The sequence below is a fragment of the Lissotriton helveticus genome, chromosome 1_1 (assembly GCF_964261635.1).
Source record: "Lissotriton helveticus chromosome 1_1, aLisHel1.1, whole genome shotgun sequence".
NCBI lineage: Eukaryota > Metazoa > Chordata > Amphibia > Caudata > Salamandridae > Lissotriton > Lissotriton helveticus.
In genome coordinates this window covers 1,754,040,182-1,754,055,471 of record NC_136057.1, presented here as the reverse complement: position 1 = coordinate 1,754,055,471, position 15,290 = coordinate 1,754,040,182, and positions in this window count along the sequence as shown.

Here is a 15,290-nt window from a genome sequence, read left to right as displayed (position 1 = left end):
CGCTCTACCTTCGTTAAAGAAATATTATGAGATTACCCCTGCACTCCTGCAAGAAAGCTTATCACAACTATCTGCACGAAAACTCCACGCATCTCCAAGATGGCGTTGTTTCAGATTTAGATGTGTGAGGCCCAGAGGGTGCAGATTCTCATCAGCAGTATCCATTTTGTGAATGACTTCACACCTGAGCTTGTGAAAAGAGCTTTTTTTAAGTAGGTGCAACTTCGCAGGCTAAAAAAAAACAAGTTTCAAGGAAGAATCCTGCCATGACAGCTAGAACCGGAATAGGTGACTGCAACATCTTGAAGCTATTGCAAATTAACATTCACAACACACGTAAATAATTATTAGCAATTTGGTAACTTGATGACGTGAACAGATGAATTTTTAATGGATAGCTCTCAATACATGCAAGGGAAACATCAATCTACATTTCGTAAAACTAATTTGATGAGACACGAAAGAGGATAGAAAATTGAGTTGTTGAGGAAGTGTTGTCATTTCACCAAAATCACTGTAAAGTTGTGAGCAACGCGCGCTATGGATACCGCGTGCTGCAGCCGCTAAATAATTACACCACACGTGTGGTTAGTACTGCATCGCGGTCCCTACTGAAACTAAGGGGCCCGCCTCTTTATTTTATCCAATTGCGCGTGGCGTCATGCACCAGCACCACTACGTCAATTCCGGCTGCTGGTAGGCTGAAATGCTACCCTGCCGGTAAACATTACATTCCTTCCAACCTTTATAAAACATGAACAAAACATCAACTGGTGGATCTGTTACCTGTTCCGGTCGGGTCGTCTGCTCTCAGCTCCTACCCAGCCACAGGACGCCGCTTGCTGCCAGTCTTTAGCTTGTCACACCATGAACCCTGCCAGACAGGAAGAGGGAGGAGGATTGCCCCGCAGGCAGTACCTGGAATGATCTCCCCGTGCTGACGATATGGGTGGAGTCACTTCCTGCGAGACTCTGCCTTCCGGAGATCTCACTGTGGCCTTGGATCGTCGTCCATCCGGACTTCCGAAAGGTGATAATGCAGCTTGGTCACATCTGTCCTGATCAACCATAGGAACAGTTCCTTGTCCATCTTCTGCCTCCTCATCCGCCATCTGCTGACTTGGGCCTGCCTTCATGCTACCCTGGGATGGAATGTTGGGAGTCCCTGCATTGACTTTTTTGAAAACCAATATATTCTTTTTGAGTTCTTCTGTTCTCCTACGAGCTGTAATCATCGTGCCTGTCCAGCGAGTCACTGTCCATGGACACTGTTTGAATGGGAGTTGGAATTTGCTCTCTGGGTGCCTGTCTCGCTCATAGACCAGGTCGACACCTTCGCTCTACGGTTGACACTGGCATGGTCGTTGGTACAGGTCGCCTTGTCTAGGACTTTTGTATCGTCAATCTGGGAAGGGGCCCAGTTTGGTCGATGAGGAATAGTGTCTCGCACCACTCGACCCAAGCTTGCTGGTCTTGGTGCCCTCTCAGTCGTGAGATGAGGCGTCAATCTGTATTCCCTCAGGAAACTGTAGATGGCTCTTTCCAGAGGGGCTTCCTCAGCATGCGCGATGCGAATGACCTTGTTGAGAGTATGCATGAACCTCTCTACTTCCCCGTTTGCTTGGGGCCAGCGTGGTGTTATTTTCCAATGTTGGATGTCCCAAGACTTGAGATAGTCAGCAAACTCTTGTCCCTGAAAAGGTGGGCCGTTATCTGTCTTCACCACCTCAAAGATCCTGTGAGTGGCAATGGTTTTCTCCATTTTGGTGATCACATTCGTGGCTGTTTGACTTCCCATGATTTCAATCTCGGGGAACTTTGTATAATCATCGATAACCACGAGGGAGTAGCGCCCATACGGAAGATGCCCAGAGTCAACACTAACGCACTCCTACAGTCGTCGGGGGTTGTCTTCATTGATGACGGTGTGAGGAAGATCCGGTTGGCCTGATACTTGGCACCATGAGCACCTTCTGACTGTCTGCTCGACCATCGTGTCCATTCCCGCGAACCACACCTTTGCACTTAGCCGACTCTTCGGTTTTACCATGCCTTAGTGCCCTCTGTGCGTGAGGTCCATGGCTTGTTGAGCAAGGCTGGATGGGATCACCAGTCGCGGACCTGTGACTAGCCAACCACTGCTGTCTACAGAAAGTTCGTCCTTGATCCACATGATTGATTCTAGGATGGTCTTCGCTTGGGGTGTCCTTAGGGTCATTGTGGACTGAATGGGGTAACAGTCGTTCGCCTGAACTGGGACAATGGGCAGTTGCAGGCATTCATCATTCCGGGTGGCCTCCACAATAGCTTCAAGGCTCATCGGAAGTGGTCGGCACCTTTCCGCTATGAATCGGACGTATTCCTCAGTGAGCCTGGCTTGTATTCCACTCGGTAATCATACCCCAGCAGTTGAAGGATCCATTTTTCAAACCTCGGGGGAGGCTGAGATACCAACCCTTGAAACAGGGAGATGAGGGGCTTGTGGTCGGTGGAGACTGTGAATGGATGGCCATACACATAGACATGGAAATGCCGACAGGCCCAATGATTGGCGATTGCTTCTCTCACTATCTGAGAGTAGCGCTATTCCGTGTCCATCAGGGAGCGGCTTGCATATGCAATTGGGGCCCATTCACCATTGCATTGTTGCACCGTGAGCACTGGCCCTGGCCCGTAGGGACTGGCGTCAACGGCGACATTGGTGGGCCTGGCCGGATCGAAGTATGGCAGCGTGGTGTCTGCTGAAAGGGCTGCTTTCGTGTCCTTGAAAGCTTGTTCCTGGTCAGGGCCCCACTGTCATGTGGTGGTGGACTTCGTCAGCTCCCTGAGGGGCTTTGTGAGGTTGGATAAATCCAGAACGAAACGCCCACAGAAGTTTACCATCCCTAGGAAACTCCGTACTTCCGAGATTTTGGAGGGTGCTGGGGCTTCCTGAACGGCTCGCACCTTGTCGGGGTCGGAGGCTACTCCTTTGTCGGAGAACGTGTAGCCAAAGAAGCTGACTTTGTTCTTCAAGAACTGGCACTTTTCTTTGTGCAGGGGAAGTCCGGACTCTTTGATCCTTTGGAGAACACTGCAAAGTCGACGGTGGTGCTCTTCCATTGACGACGCATATACTAACAGGTCATCACTTATGTTCAAAACTCCAGGGAGTCCGCTGAGGACTTCACGGATGTTGTTCTGGAACACCTCCGCGGCAATCGAGATCCCGAAATTGAGGCGACAGTATCTCCTGAGGCCGACGTGTGTAGAGAAAGTAGTGATGTATCGAGAGTCCGGGTGTAGGGGCAGTTGGTGATATCCGGAACCTAGGTTCATGTTTGTAAACCACACTGCGCCGTTCAGTTCCCCCAGGATGTCGTCAATGGTAGGGGTTAGGTGGCGTTCCCTTTTTACAGCTGCGTTTGGGAGGCGAATGTTGACACAGATACTAACCTGCCCTAGCTGTTTTGGCTTCCGTGCCATAACGATCGGAGATACCCACGGAGTGGGCCCACTGACCTTCTCTATATCCCTTGCCTCGCCAGTGCTTCCAGCTCTTCTTCGACCTTCTTTCGCAGGTGGAACGCAATGCACCTGTGCCTCAGCGCTACCAGTTGGACTGATCGGTCTATATGGAGAGAGACTTCTTTCCCTTTTAGGCATCCAATGCCCTTGAAGACATCGTCAAATTCTTCAATGGTGGCCTCTAGTTCCTCTTCTTGTATCGCCAGGGCAAATGAGATCAGTATGAGCTCTTCTGCTGTCTGTCCGCTTACCAGCATTCCACTTCCTTCTTTGGTCACATACACTGTGGTGGGGATCTTGAGGTCCTGGTGCCAAAGCTCCATTTTAAAACATCCTGGGAGTGGGATGGGGGTCTTCTGTCTGTAGGCAAATACACAAATCTTAGCTTCGCCCAAAGGTGGGCGTGGGCTCAATTGGTTGTATACATTGGCAGCCATTAGTTCGATAGAGGCCCCTGTGTCTCTGATGGCCCTTACATCCTGGTGGTGGATCTTGAGTCTGCACCTTGGAAGTCGTCGTATCTTCCGTCGTGGTTGGTCCACCGCAAATACATAATGGACAAGTTAGTCTCCCGTGTCGGCATCCATGTCTTCACTATCTTGCGCTTCAGCCACTGTCTGTGCTGCTTCTTTCTGGGGATTTGATGACCTGCATACTGCCGCAAAATGGTTCATCCACCCGGAAGCTGTGCACTGCTTCCCTCTCGCAGGGCAGTCCTGCATGCAATGGGGGTGTGCCTCCACAGTAGCCACATTCCTTCTTTTTGTCTTGCGGCTGTTTTCCTGGGCTTTGGCGTGACTTGGATCTCACCACGTTCACCTTCTCCACCACGTTGACCTGTTCCGTCTTGATGGGGCGATGGAGGGCAACCTCCATATCGGATGCTCTGGCCTACGACAGCTCTTTTGACCGACCCAGGGTGAGGATGTCAACCAAGGATTTACCTAACTCCTGAAGGATGTTCACTCTGAGCTTGGACGGGTAGCATCCCTGTATTACTTGACCCCAGGTCTCCTCTTGTTTGTCCTGGAAGCCCCACGTGCTGGCGAGTTCCTTCAAACGCCCGTGAAAAGTGTTTAACGACTCTTCCGCTTCCTGTTTGGCCTGGCGAAAGATAAATCTCTTGTAGTCTCTGTTTGCCATTGGCTCAAAGTGCGCATTGAGAGTGTTGACCAGCGTCACATACATTTTGGGTGTGGCCTCCACTAGGGTATTGTAGATGCGGTGTATATCTTTGCCCCCTAGGTGGAGTGGTAATGCTCTGCATCTATCCTGGGCCATCCCTGCTCCTTCGAAGTAGAATTGTAGACGATCTGTCCAGTCCCTCCATTTTAGGGAAAGGGAAGAGGGGGCACCATCCACTATGAATGGCTCAATAGCCGGAATCGCTGCCTTGGTGGGCGTGGACGTGGGCTCACCTCGTGGCACGTGCACTGCCTCTGTGACAGGCATGATGGCTGCCGCCTAACCAAGGTCACGCTTGGGGCCTTTGCGCAGTGGTGTGCCAGGCTGCTCCTGGTTATCAATGCCCTCCAGGGGTTGCTATAAAGCCAGCTCCATGAATTACCCCCAGATCAGGGTTTCAAAGTAAAGTGGGATTGTGACCTCTGGTCCTGGCTGCGGCTACTAGGCCCTCTCCTATGGCAGTATGCTGACTCTTACTTGGGCCTCCTGGCTTCGGTGGCAGCAGGCAGGATTCTCCCTTTTCTTTGAGCAGGCATTGTGGAGCTGATCAGGGCAGTCTTTTGGCGAGGGTTCTGGAATCCCCCTCGTCGCCAGTGTAAAGTTGTGTGCAGCGCGCGCTTTGCATATCGTGCGCTGCGGCAGCTAAATAATTACACCACACCTGTGCTTAGTACCGCGGCGCGGTTCCGACTGAAACTACAGGGCCCGCCTCTTTATTTTATCCAAATGCGCGTGGCGTCATGCGCCAGCGCCACTACGTCAATTCCGGGTGCGGGTAGGCTGAAATGCTACACACTGGTAAACATTACAATCACCAATATAGCAGCTTACCTGCCATTAGACCTCTGATGGGAAGTTATGACCCAAGAAATGTTACCCTAATGCCTGCCCATTCTAAATAATCTTCTCTCTAAACTGCACAATATTTCATACACAGTGACTGGTACAACCAGCTACTAAAATGACTGCACTCTAAAGGTGTTTGAAAGATCTGTATTTAGAACAGGTAAATTAAGGGGATTTCAGTGCTTCAAGTTAGGTATGCAATTGCTACTCTAAGCTACCTTAAAATGGGGCCACTGATGATGGAAAAAGAGGCAAGTGGCAAGGATAGAACTGAACACTGAAGGATGCTGTTTGAACATTGCTGATCATGAACGCACAAGCCCATATTAGAGCACACTTTATAGTGGTAGACAGTAAATGGTTGTGGCACTTATATGCAGTGTGGGTAATCCTAAGCCTGAAATCCTCTGGATTGTTCTGTTTAGCATAGTTGCCTGTCTGTTTGGGGCAGGATTTATTTCATCATAGAAACCAATTTTTATCGTACTCAAAGGATAGCAAGATGATGTCAATATTAAATTGGTTAAAAGATAAGCTTGCCACAGAGAGAATAGCCAACACTTTCCAGGGGTTAAATAAAAAATCTGGTTTGCCTCAAAGTTTATGGTTTAGTTGGAATACTTTTCTCTAGCCTTGCCAATTTACATGCTTCTTTTTGTAAATTAGGTCAATTTCTTTCATAGTGTTAGTGGTAATTTGATATGCAATCTCATCTGTAAGAATATTTATAATATTTGTTATTGCATTTGTCACATCAAGGGTGAAGTCGAGAGCTTTGCATTTGGTGTTCAAATTTTGGTTTCATGGCTGTTGTGAAATGTATGGATTGTGCTCCTAACTACAACTTGATTGGCTTTTAGAGTTTGTTTTTTACAACTGTAGCTTCACTTTAACTGTAGCAAGACACAAGAGGCAAATCTCAAGTGGCTCATGATATTCTTCCCCTCCTTTAACAATGATACAAAATTGCATATTCTACTCTGCACGTCTGCATTTATGGTTTAAGCCATGACATTTTTCATGTGTATTTGTTTTCACAAAAGTTATTTTACAAAAGAGGATTCAAGAGCAGTAAACTAAAATCACTTTGAAGAGTCCTCCTGGTGATTAAGACAGTTGCTTTCCATGTGTAAGGTAATTATTACAATCTGTCTGTGAGGCAGTAAACAAAGGGGGATATTCTCAACGACTTATCGCCGAGTTAGTAGCACTTTATCACAGCCAAAGTGGCGATAAATTTATCGCCCTATTCACAAGCTGGTGCTAACAGCCGATATCATCAGTTTTCCTGCGATAGCAGCTACAAAACACAATGCCACAAATGACACTGGCAACTAATGCTAATGATATGCAGAGTAGGTGTACCTGTGCAAAAAGCTGCAGCAACACCACTTCGCAACATTCTCAACAACCAGCCAGATCGGTGATAAGATCCCAAAACATGCTATAAGGCGCGTTAGCAGCAGGGATTTAACACCTGCTCTTACCTGGTGTTAAGTGGGACGACAACCTGCACCATAAAAAGGAGCCCAGCCCAGAGCCACACCTGAAGAACAACAGATGCCATGGAGCTACTGATCATGCAGCTCGGACACCCAAGAGGGTCACAACATCCACCGCCACCACCCCCAGGCCTGTCACCCCCCCAAAGACAAAGCTGCTGGCTGTGCTGCACCTGTTGGCCTCTGGTACCTTCCAAACAACAACCGCCGGAGTCGGAGGAGTCCCACAGCCAGCCCTATCAAAGTTCCTCAAACCTGTCTTGGATGCCATCATCTGCTTGGTACCCCAGTACCTTCACTTCCCCCACACTGCACAGGAACAGCTGGAGACCAAGAAAGGCATCTATGCCATAACTGGCTTCCTGCACTTGTTGGGGGCAATTGACTGCACACATGTCCTACTTGTGCCCCCTGCAGACACTGCACACAATTACCGCAGCAGAAGCATACACCTTCCATCAATGTGCAGGCAATAGTGGACCACCGGGGACTCTTCACCAATGTCATCGCCAACTAATCAGGCAGTGTGCATGATTCCTTCATCTTCCGAGAGTCCATAATCAACCAGCGTTTTGAGGCTGGCACCTACGGAAATGCATTGCTCGTTGGTAAGTACCAAATGGACACACCACACACCTCAACTCTACATTCATGCAACTTACAACTCTGGGAATGCACAAGTTGCAAAATCATATACTACATGCCAAATAACATGCCCATCTACCAGACACAACAGCAGTACTTACTGTGGTAACCTGGGCTAGCCATGCACATATGCCATCAATGGCATGGCACCTCAGCCACACAATAGCAGATTGTGGGGAGAGGTGGGAACCAGGCATGTGCCAAGGAGGCAAGTGACCCATGAATGAGAATGTACACAATGCCAATTGTGGCGTGGATGTGCTGGCCAGACTGCAGTATCCAGACCACAGACAAATCCATGTCAACATACACTGCTGGTGTTTTGAGTGTAGTGGACAGTGGACGCAACCATGTCACCTCAGCCATTGGGAAACATCACAGAAATGTAGCTTGGTATGTCCCCCCTTGTAAGTGTGAGCGGAGTGGGCTGGCCCAGGGTACGCCAGCTAGTGTAGAGCTGTACATAAAAAGCGTGTTGCTCTGGGCGTGGTTCTCTTCCGGAATGGCCAACATGTCTGCCAGGGTGGAGCCTATCACCCTGTCACGAGACTGACGCCATGAGCAGTGGTGCAGTCGATCCTGTGCGCCTGCTGCACCCCAGGCCGCTGGTCCCCAGACCCGTCTTGCCCACCCCTGTGCACCCAGGCCTCACTGCCCACCTTTCAACACTGGCGTGTGTTAAAGAGGGCCCACCATGTGCTGGTGTAAGCTCCAAGTCCGAGGCCCGCGACCTTGGCAGCCTCCTCAGACCACCGCGACACAGGCCCGCAGCACCCAGTTGAAGTATTCCACCGCTGCCTCCGGCCTACACTGCTCTCTAGTAGGTCACACATTTGAAACTGAGTCTTGATATGATGATAGCCGAGTTCATATATTAATGGGACATTTGATATCAATGTATTCCCTTCAATGTGGTGCCGCCAACTCTGTGTATAGCATTCCAACGACATGTGTCTATGGTCCCTTGCTGACTACTGCCTTCGGCCTACACTGCAGTCAAGTAGGTCACACATTTGGAACTGAGTCTTGATTTTTCAATGGCCGAGTTCATATCATTGTACGCAAGGAGAGGAGTAAGAGGAAGACGCGGTTAAGTCCGGAGGAAAAAAGATCACCATTATGGAGGTGATCGTACACTACGAACAACTGCTCTGGTGCTACTAGCTCTGTGCATCGCAAGCCAATGACACTTGGCTGTGGGCCCGTGCTGACCACTGCCTCCGGCCTACACTGTGGTCAAGTAGGTCACACTGAGTTTTGACTTTTTTTATGGCAGAGTTTATATCATTGTACAGGCCTCATCGCAGACTGCATCCCCTTTCAGTTCTGGTGCCACTAACTATGTGCCCCGAAATTCATGGACACTCTCTGGTTGAACTTTGGTGGCATCTGAGTATATGGCCTGGGGGTTGTCTTCATCATCATGTAGCTGATACTGACTTTGTGGTAAAAATGAGTCTGTAGCATTCATCTCCTCCATATTGCCTGTTTCTGCTTGGTTCTGCCCTCTGCATCATGCCCTGTAAAAACACCTGCCACTGTCCTCCAAAACACTCCATGAAATTCACCTTGGACATCGACGAGGACCCGCTCAGCTCTCGTGGCCCTACCTCAGTGCACCACATGTCACCGTCCCATGGTGGTGTGCCTGTGTCGGCCGCAGTGCATCCGGGTCCACTAACTCTGTGCAGCTCAAGTCATGGACCCTTGCTGTTTGAACTTTGAACTTCTGATTGTCTGACCACTGTTGTAGTTGTTGCCAGCACCAACCACTCCCTGATGGCTGGTTTACACTCACCCCACACCCATCCAGCACAGGCGTCACTGGACATGTGACCTGGCACTAAAAGGAGCTGGGCGCACATGCCCATAGCCAGTCCAACAAACTATATAAGTGTGTTCATGTGGTCATTATGTATGTATGAGGGTCCGGGCCCTACCACAGAACATTGTGCTGTGTACAGGGGACGCGTCATGCAACCATGTCACCTCAGGCAGAGGGGTAGACCTGAGCCATGTAGCTGTGTCGTAACCCCCTGTAAGCGTAAGCGGAGTGGACTGGCATACGACAGTCCAGCGTAGGGGTGTGGTTAATCAAACCGATCTGGGCGTGGCTAAATATTGGCCTTGCCAAGGAAGTAACTAATGTGTGTGTCTCTGTTGTAGTGTCGGCATACCCGTCCCGCAATGGACAATGTTGCAATGTAGCATGCCCCCTGCAGTGCGGGCTCAGACGAAGGGGTAAATGAGGGAGCGCAAGCCCGATCACTCATGCCAACTATTGTGTGTGTCGATATTACCGCAGCATAAGCCAAAGGTCTACCCTCAACCGCATCGTGGGAACAGTCAGCCATGAGCTCTACATCTGTGTCCGCCCTATCCTTACCACAGGGTTACACACACGTGGCTGCCCACCTTCAACACACAACATCACAGTTTCGTTGTCAGGCTTGTGGACATTTTTATTGGTTTTCTTTACATCCAAAGAGGTCGTGAAGCTTGAAGAGAAGCAATGGGTTTCGGTTATATGCCCCATCTAATCGACAGTCGTCAGCTATCATGCAGATTAGTGAAGGCCCAAACATATCATCAGACAATGGTGCATATCAATTTTCTAACAAACTTATTAGCAACCGAAAATAGTCCTGGGCCTTTATAATTAATCAAAAGAAACAATGCACACCCCGTGGGCTGCCCAACCCTATAGCCCGGGCGGAGCCCTGAGTAAGTCCTGCGCCAGTGTTCTGGATCAGTCATAGACAAAATGTGAATCCCAACTCCCCCCTCTCCCTCCCTACCCTCCCAGGCATGCCACTTAAGTGCTGATCTCACAGGATTTAGGGAGTCATAATTGCAATAGAGGCAACTTGTTGGAATGAGGGGAGATGTAAGGGGAAACAGATAGACACAGGGCAGGCTCCACTACCCTTCTTGGGGAGACAAAACAGTGAGGGTGCCCAGCATACTCCAAACTAATCTGCTGCTGCCACTGGGCCGCTCGCAGGTACTTCATCTTCAGCATTGTCAGGGGTTTTGAGCGTTACTACAAGCAGTTCCCAAGCTCTCACCCTTTCCATCGCCTTATCACTCCCCGTGTGGTTCGCAATCTGCAATCTAATCATCCCCTCACATTCAGCCCATTTCAGTAGGTACGCTTTCCACTTAGCGGCACTAGGAGCCCGCTGTTCTTTCCAATGTGTGGTGATGGGTCTTTTGGCTAATAGGAAGCCCAGGTCAATAAATTTACTGGTAATTTTATTTTGGGAGGTGTGAGGAAACCAGTGTAGGATGCAGTGGGCCATGGAGGGATCCAAGTCCCTGTCGGTTATGTCTGATAGTAATGCTGTCACTTCCTCCCAATAACTATCTAGCACCGGGCACTCCCATGTGCAACATGTGTTTTAAATCTGCGTTATCTGCTGAGCATCTCTGGCAAGTCGCAGGGTGGGTCGGAAAGTATGTATGTAGCTTCTGTGGGGTAAGGTATGCTCTGTGAAGAATATGGAAGTCTATTAACTGGAACCTCGCATTCCTTGTGCTCTTCCAGGCTCTCTCTACCAGTGCGTCCCATGCTTTGTCGGGGATAGCAGTCCCTTTGTCGGATTCCCACTTAAGTTTTAGAGCAGAAAGGGAGGATAAGGATTCCAGTGTCATGCGTATGTAGAGGCATGTCACTGCCTTGAATGTGCCTGCTGCCATCACCATGTATTGGCATCCCATAGAGGTGAGCGCTTCATCAATTCTATCCCCCAATGTTTCCTGATGGCTGTCGTGAGGGCAGTGTACTGTAAGAAGTAGCCTCAAGGCAAGACTTGACGGGCCCGCAGCATAGCAAACGGGAGAAAGGCTCCTCCCTCATAGAGGTCCCCCATCTTGGTTAACCCTTTATGTTCCCAATCCTCCAATTTCTGCCAGGTGCCCCCGTGGGGCAAGACCTGCACATCTGCAACAGTATCACTGGGGCATAAGGGTGTTTGATCTAGGCTCTCCACCGGTATCGGTTCCAGCATTTCCGTACTGTGGCAAATTCCAGGATTAGAGGCTGAGGACCAATCGGGAGACGCAGCTCTTCCCCCCCCCCTCTAGTGGCCTGTGCGACCCAATGTGTGAGCCATTGGATCCGAGCTGCTAAATAATAGGTTTCATAGTCTGGGACCGCCAACCCCCCCCCCTGCTCGGGGACGCATTAGTGAATGAAGGACCACCCTGCACCTGCCCGTGCCCCACAGGAAAGCGGTCATCATTGTACGGAGTTGTTTGAAGTAGGGAGCCGGAATCCATATCAGGAGGGTTCCAAAGAGATACAGGAGTCGTGGGAAGGTCACCATTTTAAGGAGTGCTACATGTTCGACGAAAATTCGAAGTGGGCCCTAGCCCCCCCGATGGCCTCCCCAATGTTTCTTTCAAGAATATCCGAGAGGTTGTGGTAAATAAGGGTGCCAGATAGGGCAAGCATCTGTCTTCCCAGTTCACTCCCTCCATGCATTTTCAGTCTCGCCTATTCCCTCGCATCGGAAAGAGGTACGATTTGGACCAAATCACTTTCAAACCCGCCACTCTGCTGAGATCGTGAAGCAGCTTCTTGGCTCCCAGTAGGGCCGCCCCAGAGTCAGCAAAGAAGAGGAGGAGATCACCTGCATAAAGTGCTATAAGATGCATCTGTCTGTGAACGTCACATCCCTGGTATGCTCGTCCCAGTCTAGCACGTGCCGCCAGGGGTTCCACAGTGGGGAGAGAGGACAACCTTGACATGTGCCCCGTCCCAATTGGCATGATTCTGAGATTGCTCCTCCCGTCCTAACCCTAGCAGTAGAATCAGCGTACAATAGAGATGTCCATTTCAGAAACTCGGGACCAAGACCCATTATGCCCATTACATGGGATAGAAACGCTCATTCCAAACTGTCAAAGGCTTTTTCCATGTCTACTGCAAATATCACAGCAGTGTCAGCGTTGGAGGAGTCTGCTTCTAAATTGTGCAACAGCCGTTGGACAATTAGGGCCGTGTTCTTTTGAGGAATGAAACCGGACTGTTTGCATGAATGAGGGTAGGCATGTAGGGGAGTAGTCTGGAAGCCAGGATCTTGCTTAGTATTTTATATTCGAGATTGAGCATAGACAATGGGCGATACACAGTTCTATCCCATGCCTGTTTGCCCAGTTTTAGGAGGGGGATTATGATCACCTCTCTAGTGGAAGCCGGTAACCTACCAAGCGTCTTGGCATCATTGTATAGGCGAGTGAGTTGGGGAGCCAGGTGGTCCATGTAGGTAAGGTAAAATCCCACTGGGAGGCCATCAGTACCCAGAGTTTTGTTAAGGGCCATACTTTTGATGGCAATGCTGACATCCCGAGTCTCTATTTCGCGACATAGGAGGGTCGTTGTGTCCTCATCAAGCACCGGCAAGTCCAGCGCCTGCATGAACATGTGCAACTCAGCATCAGATGGGGCCAAGCGACTTCAATAGAGTTCAGTATAATAGTCCAAGAAGAGTTTGTTGATACTCTGTTGATCGTACATAGCAATACCCCCCTGATCCCTGAGTTCCAGAATAGATGTCCCTCACCTAGCAGGATTCGCTAGCCAAGCCAAAAGGGCTACTGACTTATCCCTTTCCGACTGTGCCCTCGTTATATAAGTCTTGTAGTTGAAGAAGCACAGGTGCGCAACCTGCGAAGCCACTGCCTCTCTCGCTTCTAACATCTCCCGGTGTTTGTCCGGGTTCCCAGGCCTGTCCCTTTCCAGAGTATGTAGGTGTTTGTCGTCCCACTGGATATGCCGGAGGACAACCTTCTGGACCCCAGCTAATTCAGATATACATCGCCCTCTGAGCACCACTTTGCAAGCGTCCCATTCCACAGTTGTGGATGTGGCTGTGCCTTCTTTAGCCTGGAAATATTCCGAGATGGCTGCACCAATAGTGGTTCCGAAGACTTGATCTTCTAGGGCCTCTGGACGCAGGCGCCATGTGGGGATTGTTGGGCATGTACGCGTCCATTGCAACAGTGCCAGGATAGGGTTGTGATCGGAAAGTGTCCTGGTAAGGTATTCACTACTACTAATCCCCCATGGATATCAGGTGAGCATAAGATGGCATCTAGCCGATCATGTAAGTCATGAAGGGCAGAAAAGAAGGAATAATCCTGTTCCATTGGGTGTCCCGCCCTCCAAGTATCGATCAAGCCCCATTTCTGTTGCCAGTTACGACGTGATGCTACGACCTTGTGTGCAGGTGTGTTAGGAAGTGGTGGGTGGGAGCCGTCTAGGGTAACATCAGTGATGCAGTTGAAGTCTCCCCCTAGTAGCAGCGAACCTGTGAATATATTCACAAGGCTTTGTGATACTAGGGAGAAAAAGGCCGGCAGGTCTATATTAGGTGCATATATGCTACCAAGGGTAAGGTCCCTCCTGTCTAGCCTCCCCGTTACCACTACAAATCTTCCCTCCCGGTCTAACACCTGTGATTTGCATTGAAAGTGGACCCCCACTCGTATCCATATCAACACCCCTCTCGCATATACAGAATATGCAGTATAGTAAACTTGACCCCTCCAGCGCCGCTGTAGTGCCCTCCCTTCCGGTGCCAGGAGATGAGTTTCCTGTAGGAGTGCTATCTGGATTTCCCTACAAATTAGGTACGAGTGTATCTTGTGGCACCTAATCATAGAGTGCATACTCCTCACATTCCACGAGAGACATGCCAATCCTAATGGGGATCCCATTGCTGTTCTCTGCTCAAGTAGGCCCTAGAAAGTGTCCCCGTGACACGTCTGTGTCCCCGTATGTAACCCCAACTAGTAGAACTACCCCCTCCCCAGAACAGGTAGCCAACAGGGTGTCCCATCCAAACTGTGCTAATTCCAAGCATCGTCAAAAAACAAAAAAACAAGATGGAGTGGCCCCCCTCCAGAAAAAAGGAGAACTCCACCATATACACCGTGACGCCGCCTCCCCGCTAAGTGCTCCAGTCAGTATGCCCCCTTTCAGCTGGATGTTACCTAGAGGTCCAGAAAAGGTAAGTCATCAAGACTTGGAGTCTGCACTTGCCTCGCAGGGACATCAGATCTCGGAAGGAGCTGCATGATAAAGGGCATGTCACTTTCCCTACATAAGGTCATCCATCATCTAGGGCGTCACCACCGGCATGTGGGCTCTCAAGCTGTCAGTGTCGCTGCGGCCTGATGAAGATTCTTATTGGCTGCGTCCACGTTCTCTCTCCTCCAGAGACGAGGCATGGTCAGCTTGACTGTGGGACACCACAGCCTGCAACGCTCTTCGATGTTCAAGGCGGAGTTCCCTGGGCAAGGGGGCACTGGAGCCCAGACCATGACCGTTGGGACTCCGCCGCGGAGCGCCTGAAGTCGAGATAGGGCGGTACTGTGTGCCTCGGGTCTCCAGCCAATCCCAGGTTTCTTGTGGGGAATTGAAGAAGCGTACTCCCTCTGGATCTGCCACTCTGAGCCGAGCGGGAAACAACATCACGTAGGGTAAGTTCAGCGTGCGAAGTTTAGCCTTGACAGCAGAGAATGAGCCCCTGTCCTGCTGTACCTCCTGTGTAAAGTCTGGGAAGATCATGATTGTAGCATTGTCTATGCCGAGCGGGC